The following is a 17840-nucleotide window of genomic DNA, read 5'->3' as shown; positions in this document are numbered from 1 at the left end:
TGTATAGAATGCATTATGTCTTACTACTTAATGTTTTTTACATTTACCATATACTTTTTGATCTGAAAAACATTTATATTATTTAAATAGGAGAGAGTATTTTAACATTACAAAGATAAGGAAAGGTTTATTCAAAATGTAGTGGGGGTTTAGCTCAGTGGCACCTCGCTTGTCTCACAAGCATAAGGTCCTGAGTTCAATCCCCAGTACCAAAAAAAAAAAAAGGTAAACTCGTCAATTACTTTTCTGAAAGTAGCAACTATTTTTTTCTATATTAAATAGGTCCATCAACTGGAGACTGGGTAAAGATATTTTTAATATAAAATGGAGCAATAGACATAAAGAATGAGAAACGAGAGACATTTATAGTTAAATGGATGCACACTGAGGACATACTCAAGCGAAATTCGTAGGGCAAACGTATAAATACGTATAGCTTCTTTGGTGTGATAAACTGAAAGTGTAAATAAGGATCAAAATGTATAATTGATATTGTGTAATAGGAAAAAAAAAGGTATAAAGTTTAGGGGAAGTGGGAGGGTAGACAAAAGGAAAGAGGGAAACGAAAAAAATAAGAGAAAAGAAAAAAATGGAAACAAATCTTTGTAAATAGGGAAAGGTGGAGGGGGTGAAGGGAGGGCAGGGGAATGGGGAAGCAATAAGAACCAAGACCTGTCATGTAAAGGTACATTATCCCATTGATGAATGTAACTCTATTGCATACCTAAAATGTATCGACAAAGAGAGAGAACGAGAATTTTACTTTAACTCATTGTGTATGTGGCATTGAAATATTCAAAATGGAAAAAGAAATCTAGGAACTTGAATTTTTTTCATTTATTTTGAAATAAATATTTAATTAGTTTAAATAATAAAATATTTACTTAGTGCCATTATTTATAACCTCAAATATACATTTTTATACAAACAAGTATACAGCCAAAATTTCCAATGCTAAGTGTTTTCACAATCATGGTTGCTAAATTTAATATAATATTTTGTGCAGATAACATACATAACTAGAGCAGCTGGTTAACTTGACTGTAGTCAGTTTAGAGCTAAACTGTAGTATGCTTTCAAATTTCTTGTGTGTGTGGAGTACTGTGGATTGAATCCTGGTCCTTTGCACTAAATTACATTTCCAGTCCACTTTATTTTATTTTTGTTTATTTTATTTTACTTATTTTATTTCAGTGATATATTGTGTCATTATGTCAATAAATTGTGCAGGATGGACTCCACTAGTGTAAGCTCTCTGCATCAGCCTCTCAGAGACTAGTATGAGGAATGTGTGTCATCATGCCTGATTATTATTCAGATTCCTCTTAAATAATATGCCATAGCCCTTTCTGATGAGTTTTACTGGTCTTCCAGAAATTAAGCAAAAGGAAAGCTTTTTCTTTGAGCAACTATGATTCAGAAAGATAGAGATTAAAAAAAAGTAAAAAAGAAAAAAAAAAAAGCCAGGGATTTAGTTCAGTGGTTCCGTGGCCTGCCTTGCAAGCGCAAGGATCCGAGTTCAACCCTCCATAACAAAAAAAAAAAAAAAGAAAGAAAGAAAGAAAGAAAGATAGAGATTCAGATCATGAAAGCTAGGGACTATTGGTTTACTTGTGCAGTTGTGTTTATGTCAGGCATAAACACTTTCCAAGTGAACAGCAGCTGCGGTTGGTAGTTTCCCTGTTCATCAGAAGTTAAATGATTTCCTCTCATTCTGCATTTAGTGCCCAGACTTGAATATTAGCTTAAAAAGGAAAGAAAAAATTTAAACTAGAAACTTAGATGTTGAATTAATATTTAAAATGTGAATTATGACTAAAGCACAGATTAATGTGCTATGAAACAGATATGAAAAGTTTCAAAGCAAAGTAATGATTTTATGTGTATCCATATTGCCTTTGGACACAAGGAAATCAGAAGATCACTACATTTTGCACCTTAGAATAAGAAAAACAAGAGTATCCTCCTTAAATTGCAGGAATGTTTACAGCCAGCTTGCCTGAGTTGTGCTAAATATTTAGGAATTAAAAATTGTGTAATATTAGCAGAACCAAATATCAACCATTAATGTGACATATATCAATGTGATGCTATTGGTCACTAATAATTTGCATGTTATTTATTCCACAATTAAAAATTCAAATCTAAAAATATTCTCATATTTTCCTAATAAATGCTGAATTATTGATTATGGTCGGATTTTATCTGGAAATTATTTGATCTAGCATGATTATGATTAATGACTCAAGAGAAGGAAATTAAATTTTAGAAAAATATTCATCTAATAACTTTTACTCTTTAAGCATAGGATTATTAAAATGAAGTAAAAATTTTCCTTCTTTTGAATTATCCAGCAACATTTTTGAGCAGTTACCATTAAATGAAGTAACTGATTATTTCAATAATACAAGAATGAAAATGTAGACCCTTTAGGTGAAATCACCGAACAGTCTTTAGGTGGTTTCAAATTGAAATTTTAAATTTACCTAAATTTTTTCATGAAATAGTGAATTTAGATGTGGTAAAATAACTACAATTAGTGGAAGAAAAACTTGTTTTTTGGTTCCTTCAGTAGCTTGACTCAACTGATTTCTGAGAATTATCAAAAAGATATAGGGTAGAAAAGGGAGGGTTATAACGTCAAAAACATTTCCACCTGGAAAAGCAAAAGACTAAATGCAAAAGAAAGGTAAAAAGACGAAAACTATAGTGGATAAGATAGTAATTCTATCATCAGAGCTCATGTAAGGGAGGAAAAATATCAGAACATATAATTTAGGACTCTCTGTCTCCACCTCATCCAGTCAAGTGTTAAAGCAATAAAAACTGCCAATGTTTAGGAAGATTAGATGGATGACTACAAAATATTACCCAGAAATGACTATCATCCGTATCCCCTACACAGTATACAAAAGACCACTATTCCATGCGATAGCCACATGTTCAAATACTGTTACTGGCTGGTCAGTAGCATAAGGTCAACCCAGAACATGACAAGATACAGGGATGGAAGAGTTTAAGAGTTAAAACACCCCTGATAAGGACTTAGAATATAAATTGACTGTATTTTAATAAGAAGAACAGCAATAACTTGAAAGATAATTTTTAATCTTTTTGTAGTAAAAGTTTCAACTTACAAGACACTGGCTGATGAATTATTATTCAGGTTCAAAGATCAACGGAGGATTTGACCATATCAACTGAATTCAATCAAGCTGTATTATAACATATTCACATGCTCAACTTCAGGTAAAAATATAATTATATAGTATTTTGAAAATATATTCAAATTTTATCATGGAAAATTACTAATGAATAAAGAGTTAACCTGTTTCGACTGAGAATTTCTGGCAGTTATTTTTTAAAAGGGAAGCAAAATTTAACACTTGTACCCAAGTAATAGCTTGGAAAACGTTCATTTGTTTTCTAAAAAGTGACCAATTACAGATAATGAGTGGCTTACTTTTATCTTAATCCCCCAATATTGTAGGTTTTAGAGGGCAACATTTAACTATTATATCCTGCAAATTTGTTCCACATCTTAACCCTTTACTATGTAATTATTTTGTATTGCTCCTTAGAAGAGCAATTTAATTCAGCCATCTGTTTCTTCTTGCAACAGGCCAGTAATTTCTCCTGATTTTGAAGCAGGGAAAGTTTTTAGATAATTTTAGGAGATACAGAAAGTGTCGCAGAAAGTGTAAACAAAACAAATTGGTGGAAAAAAGTAGAACTATTAATATACTCATAATTTACTGTAGCAACTCTCTAAGGAACAAAATTTTGTGATTGCTACGTACTCAAACTATGAATTTGTTTACTGCTAAACATGTCAGTTGGAAATATCCCCTCTGGTTCCTAGCAAAATGAATGAAAGACTAAATAAACAAATAAACAAAGAAGCCAGTAAATAAATTCTTCGAAGTTTGAAAGTGTAGAGGTGGTAAAATGAATTTGCCCTTTATGTCTATCTATTCCTTACAAGACCTAGATCCAAATAATTCTATCTTTAAAGAAGCTATGTTCTGTTTCTTTCACTCTTATTTGAATGAGTTGGGGTTTTTTTGAAGTACTAAAATGGGCTCCTTGAGAATGAGTGGAGTCAGGAACGGAAGCTTTCAATCTTTGTCACTAAATGGATGCCTCGTCTGTTATAGCAGTAGAAAATATTGCGCAATAGCATTCATCCTTTATGGAGACGTAGAATACTATCTAAGGCAGAGAGTCAATGCAGACCCTGGGCTCCCCTCATTACTTATTTTTTTTCTCTTTATCTATTTTTATTGAGTTTATTGGTACATTCTAGGTATACAGTACAGTTACACTCATTACTGGGCTCTTGTACCTTTACATGACAGGTCTTGGTTCTCATTTTTTTCCCTCGTTACTTCTTAGATTTCCTCACAGACCATTGTATAAGGAGATACAGCTCTTCATTTCCATGGCAATGCCCTAACATTTTTATGAATTTATTTTTTTTCTAAAGTCTGATGTCTGAAATTTGCTATCTTTAGTTGTCCCTGAGAAAATTTTGTGCCATCTTTATTATCTCAACAATCATTTTTCCCTACACTTATGACAGGTCTCATGAATTCATGTGGGATTCTGAGTTCCACTGAGCTTATAAGAGATGTGTTATACTACACTTGTCTCTTAGTTACTGTGAAAATGAAGATTTTTAGGTCTGTCATACTTCAAAAAATTTGCAAAATTCAGCTTGGAGGATTTCCTTGTTGTGAGCAATCAAAGATATTAATAATCATAGATTATTGTGGCACTTTATAAGGAAAATGTATCCCGAAGTATTTATGGGATATCACAGAGAACTCTAGTTTTGTATAATTAAGATCCAGTTCAGAATTGTGTAATATGATTTTTCTAGAAGAACACATATGGGATTTCAATTTAAACCAGATCTTAAAAATTTAGAAAGTACTATAGCATACAAATGTAGAACATCTGCCAAATATTTGAATGTTATTAACTAAAATATAGTTTTTGTACATGTGAAGATATTTCTGTCTACTTCTGGGATTTTTTTTATGTTTGCCTAAGACTCTGTACTTTAGTACATACTGAAATCCCCACAGTATTCATTAGAATACAGTCTGAATGTCTTGCATGTCAGCTGCACCAAATAATGAGCTGTTTAAGAGTGACCATCTTATTCTCTTTACTTTTGTATCTCTAGGTGGTAGAAGTTGCATAGAATAAAGCAGCCCAATTATAACATCACAGTCTCCTTGTAATATATTTTCTCTTTTTATGTCTCTGTGGCTGCTCTCAACATTGACATTGTGTGAATTTTAATTATTCTTCCATGGAAACCATTTTGAAAAGTTAACTTCATATAAGCTGGAAATTTTTATGATTTTTTGTGATATTATGACTTAAATAATGGTTTTTCCATAACAAATACTTAATAATTAATTATTTTATTAATAAATGAATAAAATATATAGGAAGCATTTAAAGAATGAGAAGGAAAGTAGAAGAGTTTACATGTAGAATTAAAAAGGATGAACTCAATAAAAACTGTAAATAAATGTTTATGTTCTTTAATTGTACAACACATATCCCAACAAAATGTTTCTCTGCTGACTTATTTTGTTTCTGCCACTTTCAGATAAAGGGGAGCATGACATTTTTTTTTCCAACTGGTGCCATAATTTTTAAGAAATCTGTACTTTTGACTTATCTTTAAATGTGTAACAATGCCAATGCATAATAACATTATCAATTGCTGGATTTGAAGAACTCACACTATAATTTTGTAGACATCCTGGACTTATTCCTTTTGTGTTTCATTCCTTCTGCCTTTATTCTTTTTGGTCTGCTTTGTTTTATTTTGTTTTTGGTTTGTTGAGACAAGGTCTATCTATGTAGCTTAGGTTGGCCTAGTACTCACAGTGATCCTCCTTCCTCAGTTTTTGGAGGTCTGAAACTTCTGGTGTGCACCACTACGCCCAGGTTTCTGTTGCTAGCACTACTACTATTCAAGTGCTGTTTCACTTAGCATTACAGATATGCATAATCAGAGTCTGCAGAGAAAATGACCTGTTGCAATAACTAAAGTATTGAGAAAACTAGATCTATTTGGTAAGACATTGTTATATTCATTTTGTTACTAAACAATAAATAATCAAATGTTTATCCACAATAAAATATCACATATTTATTATCTCATTGTTTCCTCAGAGCAGGAGTTCAGGAATTCATCAGCATAACATTCTGTTCAGTTTCACATGATACTGATATGAATCAATTGTCTCCTAGAGAAAATAATAATACTCATTAAATTTTAAAATGCAATAGATCATAATAAGCTCTATAAAATGTTCCTTTAAACATGGCAGTGTAGGGTTGTAAACTTACAAGGCAGCAAGAAGTTTGGTAGTATCATAAACTTAACAAACAGGTAACAAATTTAAGGAAAACAAAACATTATTTGTAGAGAAAAAGGAAAGGGGATGTTATCGGAACCCCTGCAATGTGTCCTGGTCTCTTGTGAGCCACAATAGCACAAGACAAATTAATGAGTAAAGATAGGAAATGAAACCTACAAAAAGATGATCTTTAGATCTGATAAATGCTTTCCTAGGTAGCAAAGATGATGGCACCCCAAGCTTGCCACACCTTTATTGAGTTAATTGGTAACAGATGACTAGGAAGGTAGCAATAATCCTAGCATGATGAGGAACTCAGGTTGATTAGGAATTTGTCTTTACCCAGATGAAACCTTTCACTTACTTCTCTAGTCTCAAAGAACCAGGATGTCTTCAGGTGAAGTAATCCTGTCCTGGAATGTCACAGCATCCCAGGACCACTGATGTTTTAGCTGTGACCTGAGGTGAAAATGGAGTGTGTCTCAACATGCCATAGCTGGCGGGTAGGCAAGAACACTAGGCATAATCATAATTTAATTGTGAAGAATTTTTCCCAAAAATTATGTAGAATTGCTCCCAACAAATATGAATAGGAATGAAGAAAAGTGATACGTTTTCAAATTCCAATTTTATAGTGCCTTAAAAGAGGAAAGGAGGGTAGCTGATGGAGACAAAATCTGGAGTGAGCTTTTCTTCAGTGAAAAGAGAAGGATTCATCTTCAATGATGAAGTTTTGTTTTTTTTGTTTTTTGGATACCATGTTCTTGAACAAGTGGGTCTGAGAAAACAACTTCAGAGGACACCCAGTGGGATTTAGTTGGCTCTTATTCTTTGACTTCGTTATTATAACAGAGCTGAGTCATTTGGAGGGGCAGTGTTGAGCCTGAGTTAGACTTGGAAACAGCACTTTCTTTTTTTCTTTTTTTGCCAAGGGGCTTTGTTGATGCTCAGCTGGCAAGATGATGCTAGCATCCATGATACTGCCTTTTGTCCTGCTCAGACCAATGTCTCCAGCTCTTATTTGTGATGAGTTGTAATTTTGTTGTTTGTTTTGAGTTGTTGTGATGAGTTGTTTGGTGTTTTCTGTCACCTTCCACCTACTCAGCATCCTCACCAGTTTTCTCATTAACTTGATTCATCATTCTTCCACTTTCTACAGCAGTTTTAGAAGTTCTATTGTGAGAGCATCTTCATGAATTATGATGAAATATGAATGCTGCTCCTGTGCGACAGCCAATGGAAATGCAAGCTCATGAAAACATGACGGGATATCCTCATTCACTTGACTCACCTTATCTGAGACCTGGGGACTTCTGGCTCTTCAGCAGAGATAAAATGAACATGGGGGATAAACACTGTGAGTCAATTCAGGATATCTAAGTTGCTTAAAACACTCCTAAAAGAGGACTTCCAGAAATACTACCGAAAGTGTCAAGAATGATGGTGTAAATGCATAAGAAGTGAGGACGAGTGTCTTCTGTTGCATTAATGACAATGTGTCCTTCACTGTAACAATTTCTTAAATTTAAGTTTTCACTGAATTTTCCAGTTACACTCATAGCCTGGGTTATGCTTTTGCTTCTGGTTTGATCGTCAGTAATGTTGCATAATCTAGTTCCAGACATGAGATTATTGAACACATATGGTATGTATTGACATCAATAAGAAGAAAAAATTATATTTGGGTGGCAGAAGCTTTTTTGAGTCACAGTGATGGAAATTTATTATATCTTAGCTCATCCAAAAAGTAAAATGAGTTTATAGGCCTACAAAATTTGCATGAAGGGGAAGCTAGAATCTTTTCAAGAAGAACCTTGAAATACTCAGAAATCTGTATTTTGAATCTTTCTCCATACCAGTTTAAGTAGTGGAGAGATAACATACTTGTAAGGATTACTGTATGCTAGATTTGTTCTATTCCTGGCAAAGAATGATGAAGAGGATAACTACTGAGGTTCAGCAATAAATGGAGTGTTGGTACAATTAGCTTGCGGTATAAACTCAGATACATTGTATAATGATGTTTCTCCATCTAAAATATATAGAGCACATAGACATAAATAATTACAATAAAAATGTTCACATTGGATTCAGGTATGTTAGGACATGCATGCAATGCTGCACTCTGTAAGACAGAGGAAGCAAGAATGCACGTTCAAGACCCCCCTAGGTAACTGAATGAGATCCTGTCTCTAAATACGTTTTTAAAGGAATGGAAATGTAGATCCATGCAGAGGCCATTGATTCAATCCCCAGTACCATACAAGAAAAATCTTGGCACATTGATTGATCCACAGGGAAAGAGTATTTTGGTAGGAAAGTCCAAATTGACTACACCAGAATAGCACCAACTAAACCTGTCATAGAGGAAACATAACTAAACAAAAACATCACATCCCTAGAGGAAATACAAAGATTAGTGTCACCATGAAAGAGCTGAAATATGCAAGAGAGCTAATTCCTACCGCATCCCCATTTAACATGCCTATTTGTACAGTGCAAAGCCAGATGTGTCAAGTAGAATGACAGTCGATTATCACTATGTAATTAGGTAGCGATTCTAATCACAGCTGCATTTCCAGATATGGTATCTCTCCTGGAGAAAATTAACACAGGTCCTAACACCTGGTATACAACTATGGAATAGCAATGCATTTCTTCCCTATCTCTGCCAGGAAAGGAAAGCACAGCAAATTGCTGTCTCCTTATAAACATAAGCATATACCTTTTGTGTCTTGTTTCAAGCCTGTGTAACCTCTCTGTCATAAAATATTGTGAACTAGGAGCATGGATTGTCCTAAGGTTGCAAGCGTATGGTACCATTGCATTATATTACTGACTTCCTGATCATTTGAACATGGGTAAGCAGGAAAATCCAGCATCTCAGAACTTTACTGAAAACATAAGAGGATTAAATGGTGAAAAATCAGCCCTTTACCACTGGGTGATCTACACAATTGATGGAATATCTTGCTTTTCCATGCTCTGGGGAATATTTGCCAATGCTATAGAAAGGAAGGAAAAAAGTAGCATCTTTTAAAAAATCACCATTGTTAAAGAGGAACAGCACTTAGTGGATTTTCTTTTATATCTTCTGGGTCATGTTTATCCATGCTATTTCAATCTATTTCCTGATTAATTTGAAAATTGCCAATTTTGAATTGTGCCTAGATCAGGAAAGTGCATGTAAACAAAATCTAGGTTTCAATATATCCAGCAATTATGCCTTATCACTTCGAAACTGTTGTTAACGATCCGTGTAAGAGAGGCAGATTTCATGGCATGATGACAAAGCCCAGAGAGATATTGTGAGTCCCACATGACGGTGGTGTTTGTAAGGCCACGCCCTTTCCTTCTCATTTATTCTCTATTGGAAATCTTGCGTGAATTTTTACTGGATCTTCCATCCTTGGGTGAGACTGAAGTACTCCACAGAAATATGGTAGGTTTAATAATCTACTCTCCTACATATAACTGCATCCTAATCCCCAGAAACTATGAGTGTGTTACTCACATGGGAAAAAGAAATCACTTCTCTAGACGCGACCAAGTTCAGGGTTATGAAGTGGGGAGATTTTCCTGGATTATTCCACACTGGGCACAGTGTACGCAGAATAGAAGAAAGGAGACTAAATCAATACAAGGAAATGACAGAAGGAGAAACCAGGAATATAGAAAAATAGGGGGGAGAGAGAGATTGCAGAATAAACGTGGTGTGTCTGAATTTGGCACCGTGATCAAAGAAATGCATACATAAGCTAGAAAGGGCAATAAACAGGGCTATTTTCTAAAGCCTCCAGGAAGAATGCAGCTCTTTGGACTCCTCACGTCCGCAACTGTAAGAGCGTATATATTTATATATTTATTATTAAGCTGCTAAAGCCTCATGTCCTCTTAGGTAGTGATTTTTCAGAAGTGGCTGGATCTAGAGTGTGTGGGGCTGGGATTAAGAGTGTGTGGTTGTTAAATTAGTCCGCTGATTTGTTTGGCAGAGCTCTGAGTGTTCGTAATGGGAAGGCCCACCCTGGGTGTGAGTGCTGCCCACGCTAAGGTCATGTAGCCTGGGTATAATAAAAAGGACAGAAAGTGAGCTGCTGTGGTGTCATGCTGCTTGTTTCCTCAATACTTTGCTGTTTTGTTGCTTTCCTGCCTTCTTCCTGTTGTACTGTTTCTCCTCTGTGTTGCCCTCTCCGTCATGCTACTCTGCCTTGGCACCAGCTGACTATTGAATAAAACCTCTACACACTGTGAGCTAAAATAAACCTTTCCTCCTTTAACTCTGGGTTTCAGGTATCTTGTCCCAGCAATGATAAAAGTAACTAAGACACATTTTCAATAGAAAACAAATAAAATTAGATACAAATTTGTAATTTAAGCTCAGCTGCTCAGTATGTACTGTTATTTGATGTACAAAACAACTACCAACCTATAAAATACATATGTTTGGACATGGGAAAATACTTCTATGAATTTAAAATGAATATGACCAATAATTGAGTTAAGGACATCGGTTATGAGTAGATATTGAAGGTTCAAAAAAATGCTTGCCAGCAGAAGTCACAGATTCCTATGCAGATATTTTAGAATTTTTTTCTTTCCCTTAAACCTAGGGTACCAAAGTGCTAGGAAATTAATAGAATGAGAATCAACCTGAACCTGATTTGTAAATTTATCAGCATTGCAAATTCTACTGACATAGTCAGAAGTGGTGAATGGCCTATTCCTTATCTCTCTATAAGATGTGGAGATAAGTGCTCATCCTCACGGGCAAATCTTTAGGTGATAGCCTTGCTTGTTCAATTGTAGAAAAGTAAGCAAAACCCAAAAACAGAAATCCATACAAGTTCATAGGCTTGTGCTTTGATAAGCTGTTGAGTAGCTCAAAAATTTCTCAGGAAAATATGTGTAGATGGTATGGAATGTGATGGTAATTCGGTAAGGAAAAGTACCTATCAAAAATTATTTCCTGCAAAAAGAATGCACAGTTATCAGATGTTTGAGCTGAACTGTACTATTTGTAAGTGTCAACCTTTTCCTCAGACTGTCCAGTGCAATTCAACCACTTCATGAGATTTGTGATAGTGGAAGAGATGGTAATAAACATGAACTCAACAAAATAAATTTTCTCTTAATGAATCTGCTTTGGCTATTACCACTGTAGAATATGCAACTTTCTATGGCAGAAAACATAATGAATTCTATGGGATAAAACAACCAATAAAAGGTGAAAATTTGAGGGGAACATGGAAAGTGAATTTGACCCTTCAGCAACTATCTGTTTCTGTGATTGCCTCTGACTACTAGTAGGACACAGTTTAAATAAGAAGTGTGAGGACAGATTAATGCCAACAGAATTAGCTAGTTGGTTTTGCTCCAACACCCAAAAGAAATTAATTTGGAAGGAGAATAAAATAACTTGCTAAAGTATGAGTTTAAATGCCTGAAATGTTGAGAACTAATTTTACAGGGTGTGGCAACTGTTATAAACCAACAAGTGATATGATATATCTACGTCATTTGCATGCATAGATTTTAGAACTAAGTGATAGGTGTAACATGATCAGTTATATGATTATACCAAATAAATACATTGTAGAATTTTTAACTCCCCAAATTTATATTTGTTAGCTTGGAAGTGTTTGAGGCAAATGAAAGACTATTTCCACAAAATAACACAGTCAGAATTTTACTGAGTTACAAATATGTGACAATCTCTGGCCAAATTTTTTATCTCTTATTGTTCAATAAAAAGAAGAGAAGAATAGCATGTGCTGGTCAGGGTCTTCCTACTCACAAGTAGAAAAGCAGTATATTAGGCACAAATGGCATGCTAGAAGGTAAAAAGACAAAGCCAGGAATCCTAGATATCCTTAGGAGTACATATTACTACTTTGTTGCTCTGTAGTATACTGGCAAATAGAAAATCAAACATGCTGAAGAAAAATGTACTCTAATCAGATTGAAAATGGTACACCTGATTGGTTAAAACGTTTATCCCTCTGATTGGCCATGTGAAGGCAAGAGAAGAGGTAGAAAATAAACAGGTAAAATGGAGATGTGATCACAAATAAAGTTCTTCTGATGAGCTTTAGAAGTTAAGGCTGTAACTATATTACAGTGATTGATTCTTTCCCAAACCTTGACGTTATCAGTGACACAAAATACAATTTCTAGTAGAAATGGAACCTAGTTTACCTCAGCCAGTACTGGTGCAGTAATAACAGACATCGAGTTCTATGTATCATTAAAGTTGAGCTTTTCTAGGAAATGTACAATAAGTCCTTAAATCTTATAGAGCAGACTGTTTGTTTTACTTGTTCTGTTGTGTGTTCACAAAGGCAGACCTTCTTCTGGCTTCTGGTAGTATAAAACAGCTGGAAATACCAGGGGACCTAAGAGAGAGTGAGGAATTAAGTGGGAGTATTTATTCTCTTAGCTCATTCTTTTGACGGCTGTTGTGGACCCTCTGTAACACTACAAAAACTGCAGTTCTAGTCTACACTATTTAGCTCTGGTTACCAGTGACCTTCCTCTCTTACTGCTCTTTGAGGGATGTGTGTAATTGTAGCACATATTTTTTTTTCTTTTCCTTGTTGAATGTTCATTGATTCATTTTTCTACCACATGTCCCACACCTTACATGCATTAATGTATCTGGATCCCAAAAGGGGATAACTTTGATGTTATACCATATTTTTCTCTTGAAAAAATGTCAACATTTTAAATGTCTTAGTATTTTCTTTCTACAAGGTAGAAAGGCACCAAAAAGATAAATATTTGGAATAAAGTCAAATAAAGGATCATTATGTTTCACATGAACAGTGGAAAATCAACTTCCTTTTACAAATACCTAGATATTGTGAAGAAGGGGTTTTCATAATCATAACCATGAAATAATCATAACCTTTTTAGAGAAACTCATGAATTAATGCTCCAGAAACTATAATTCTTTATATTTTCCCTTATATTTAGAAATCAACCATCTAATATTCGCACTAGAAAACTCTGATTGTATGTATGTAGTACAGACCCTTAGCCCAAAATAAAAGTAAAATAAAACAATTGTGCCAAGAAAGTAGGCATAGTCACTTATTTATGTCTACTACTCTCTTGGAAGGAAAAGCATTTTGTGAAAAACTGAAACTGAAGGTATAGGTATGTTTTGTAGCATAGCAAAAGAGAAAAGTCAATGTTAAGTCTTACTATACAACTGTGGAAAAGCTGGGATTCTCATCAAACACATGCCCAAGAAAGATCTATATAGGCACTATAGATACATTTATGTAGGGCACAAGGAAGAGCTATGTAGGATACAATTATAGGTACATAAGATGCCCACAGAAAAATATCAGAATCTACAAAATAAAGCCATAAACAGAACAATATTCATGATGGAAATTTAAAATACTTAATGCAAATTAGATAAATTCAGATAAAAATCTTAACTGATAGTAAGAATAAACTATGGAAAGGTTTTAAAATAAAATAAATGAATAGTACTAGCAGGGCAGTATTTCACAAATTCAAAGATGCAAAGAATATTTACATTTACTATGTCAATTCTCCAGTAATATGCCTACAATGAAAAAAACTCCAAAAATTCTACAATTCTGTTTATAATTCTAAATTTTAAATTGATTAGTAAAAAGCAATAAATGCCTGACAAAAAGTGTGTAAAAGTTTACAGAGATAGTATACTTTAATCTCAAAATTATTCAATTAGCTGATATCAAATAGGTTTTATTAAAATAGAGATAATGAAATAGAACATAAAAGAATACAGAAAAAAACATCTCACTCACTTAAAGAAAAAAGTTACAGCACAAGCATAACAACAAAATTTAAGGGCTGGGGATTTAGCTCAGTGTTTCTGGCGCCTGCCTCACAAGCCTAAGGACCCATGTTTGATCTCCACTACCAAGAAAGAAAAAAAATTTAAAGGAAAAAATGAAGCCAAATTAATATTTCCTCAAATTTTCCTGTAGGGAAGAAAATTGAAGCTCTCCCTCAAAGTCACCAAAAATACACATTTGGATTAAAAATATAAATATTAAAAAAGTCAATGTAAGAAAATGCACAAATATTTTTCTCCTTAGGTTAAGGTAATTAATATAAATAAAAGTGTGTTATCTATTGAAAAACTGACCTTTTTACCCATAAAAATAATTTTAAAAATCATGTAAAATTAAATAGTAAAATGAAAGATAAGCTATCAGAAAAATTAGAATGTATTTTAAAATGTATATACCTAAAGAGGAAAAATTAGTATCATACCAATTTTAGCATATGTACTGCCAAAGCAAGCACAAGAAAAAAAATTAGTATTTGTAATACTTAAAGAGAACTACACATCAGAAATTGTAAAACACAACCTAGAAAATTAAAATATATTATAATATTCCAGATATGCAATAATTGATTGAAAAAGAATGAACGTACATAATAGACCAAGAAAATGTGAATTAGCCCATTAATTATGCAGTGAAGTTTTCCAGAGAAGAAAGGTGAGGGAATTACTCCAAAAAGTACGGAGACTTATCCTAGTTGGTATATCCACTATACTTATTGTTGTGACAATTTTACATGTGAACATATGTCAACCTCTGAAAAGCATACACTTTACATAATAGAGTTGACTGTATTTCAATTATATTTTTAAAAACTATCTCAAAAAGCACATTCCTTGCATGTACTTACTCATTTATGTATAAATTGATCTTCAAAATATAGAATCTTTTATAGAATATTAAAATATGTATCCCACTTATTTTAGTTTGGATCAAACAAAAATGGATAAAGGATTAAACTATATGCTATCATATTTCCACCATATCACCCTGCAAGTTTTTGTAAAATTTGGCTAAGAAAGAACATCATCTCTGTGTGGTCTGTCTCAATGTAAGGCATTTCAATATGAAAGAAACAAGAGTACAACAAATGCCTGAACACATGTTCTGTGATGGTGTGATAATCATCTGCACCATCATTTCAGGCAGAGATGTGGAGACAATGTAATCATATGAAAGGTAAGCAGGCTGTGGCAGAGAAAACTTCATGTGAAAATATTCTCACAAGCCTTTTCTCTCTCACCCTCAGAAATGAAAAATAGGATAATACAATTGGCCTTGTGTAACAATCCATAGTCATCCATTAAACTTTGCAATTGTTCCTGCTTCTGTTGTTTTCAGATGAGTTATTTAACATCTATAAAATGAACCACAATATTCTATTTAAAGGATTCTTCACCCTGAAATGCAATATTTTGATTATGAAAATCAGAAGAGCAGGGAGACAATCAGGCATGTTACATATTCATTTGAATTTTTACTGAGTAAAGAGACAAAAATAAAATGAAATAGGCTGAGAAAAAAAATCGAAGTTTTGCCAGGAAGAAGAGACATACTGTACACTACTTTTAAAAATTGTATTTAAACAGAAGATTTATCTATATTAAAGGAAGTAGTGAACAAATTTACCTGCACAATCAGGTCATATTAATCAGATCAGATTACAAAAAAAAAGAAAGCTACAAAAATGCACACTTAATATACAAAAGGTTATATAAATTTTTAAATATGTTTAAATATCTTAACTGACACACAACTGTACATATCATTACAGTAGCAATATGTTATTTGAATACATGAACACAAAGTGTAATTATTAGATTAGGGCATATCCATCATGTTAAACATTTATCACTTCTTTGTACAGTAGCATTTGAGATCCTCTCTATGACCAAGTTTGTCATTAAAAAGCACTGATTATTCCCCACCACAATGATCCTTCTGTGCTAAAAGGTTACACATTCTCCCTGCAGTCATACACTACCCATATGCCCTTTAATCTGGTATACTCATATAAATAATATATACATGTAGCAAATATTAATGCATTATGTATATATACATGTATATATATATATTCATTCACAAAATTTGTGAAGGAATTTCAAAATGGCAGTTGACAGAAAGAATGCAAACAAAATAGTGGGTACTCTATGACTCCATTTAAGTATTTTTAATAAGCATTACATAAGTCAACATTTTTGGAAGTCATCAGAAAGGATAATTTAAGGTAAGAGTTATAAAGATTGATAAGGGGTGTAAAGGAACCAAGGGGCAAAGTGGATATATTCTGTAATTTGTGTTTGGTGAGGAATGCTACCTACAAAATTGTTGATTTTTATATGAAAGTTGTATCCATTTTATGTACTATAACAAACATAAACTCCATATAAGTATTTTTAAGAAAATGTAGTCATAATTTGGAAGTTGCGATATTTAAAATATGTCGATGCTACATAAGCATGCTTTGAAATGAGTGGAAACATCTAAAACTGTTGTTTTTTAAATCATAACTGTTTTTTTGCTTTTTTGGTAGCCAGGATTCAATACCTTGTGCACGCCAGGCAGGCTCTGTGTTGCTGAGCTTACATCCTTGACCCTCATAATTGTGTTTGTAGCAGGCTACTAGCCTCTCACTCTCTCTCTCTCTTTTTTTTTTTTCCTTGCACTTGTGAAGTAGGCGGCAGAACCACTGAGCTAACTCCCTGACCCCTAACGGGCCTCTCTTGACTATGATGTTTTATAGGGTTACGCCTAAGTGGGAGGAGTTGTATATGTCTATAAATGTCCAGGAAATGTTGTAAACATTCATTTCAATCCCACAAGTTTTGGGAAGATTCATCAGGGCAATCATAAATGTGTAAAGAGAATAACAAACTAGACTAAAATAAATATGTAAGAAAGGAAGTTGGATCATGGCTACTACTATATATTGGTAACCATCCTAAAATACCAATAATTAAATAAATTGTAATATATGGATGTTGGAAAAATTACTCTCTCTGAGGTTGAGATGAGAATAATAGTTACCATCCTTTCTTGGTCTTTGGCTAAGATCAAGTGGAGAATGTTAGCTACTAGAGGCTGGAGAAAGGGGAAATAGGAGAAATTGAGAAAATTAGTCAACTGGCTCTATGATGGGTAATCGTAATTGTCAACTTGACTGACTTGAGAAATGCTTAGGAAATTAGTAATGTGTACTTCTAGATGGGTCAAGATGTGTCTTTGGAGAATATATCTGGTCCGTGACACCTTGTTCTTTGGCTGTCCTGCCCTCTATGGGCTTTCTGGAGGCAATGAGGTGAACAGTATTCTTCCATCATGCCTTTTAAACAACTGACAATGAACAGAGACCTTTGAAATGAGCCAAATTAAACCTTTTCTTCTTTAAGGTTTAAGTGCCAGACATTTTATCCTAGTCACATTAAGCGGAATAATGAAGCTACTAAGCTCTAGTTAGACAAGAGAAGGAAGGTCTAGTGCTCACATGCAAAGGGACTAAAGGTAGCAATTATGTTTTGTATATTTCAAAAAGCTGGAAGCAAGAATTTTAATATTTTCACCACAAAACACTACCTACCATGCCATACATACATAATATATATAT

At 33.7% G+C, this 17840-nt stretch overlaps 1 long non-coding RNA gene across 1 annotated transcript in view; it reads left to right on the top strand.

Moving 5' to 3' along the window:
• Positions 1 to 7665: 7665 nt before the first annotated feature.
• The window catches only part of LOC104862079, a 29632-nt gene continuing 19457 nt past the window's right edge, over positions 7666 to 17840 (top strand). The window contains exon 1 of the long non-coding RNA XR_780178.1: positions 7666 to 7743. This is a non-coding gene — a long non-coding RNA (uncharacterized LOC104862079). The remainder of the gene's footprint in view (positions 7744 to 17840) is intronic.

The sequence above is a fragment of the Fukomys damarensis genome, unplaced genomic scaffold (genome assembly GCF_012274545.1).
Source record: "Fukomys damarensis isolate Sample0158 unplaced genomic scaffold, DMR_v1.0_HiC HiC_scaffold_1, whole genome shotgun sequence".
Taxonomy (NCBI): domain Eukaryota; kingdom Metazoa; phylum Chordata; class Mammalia; order Rodentia; family Bathyergidae; genus Fukomys; species Fukomys damarensis.
Note: the sequence above shows the minus strand (reverse complement) of the source record. Positions and strands in the feature narration are given on the sequence as shown.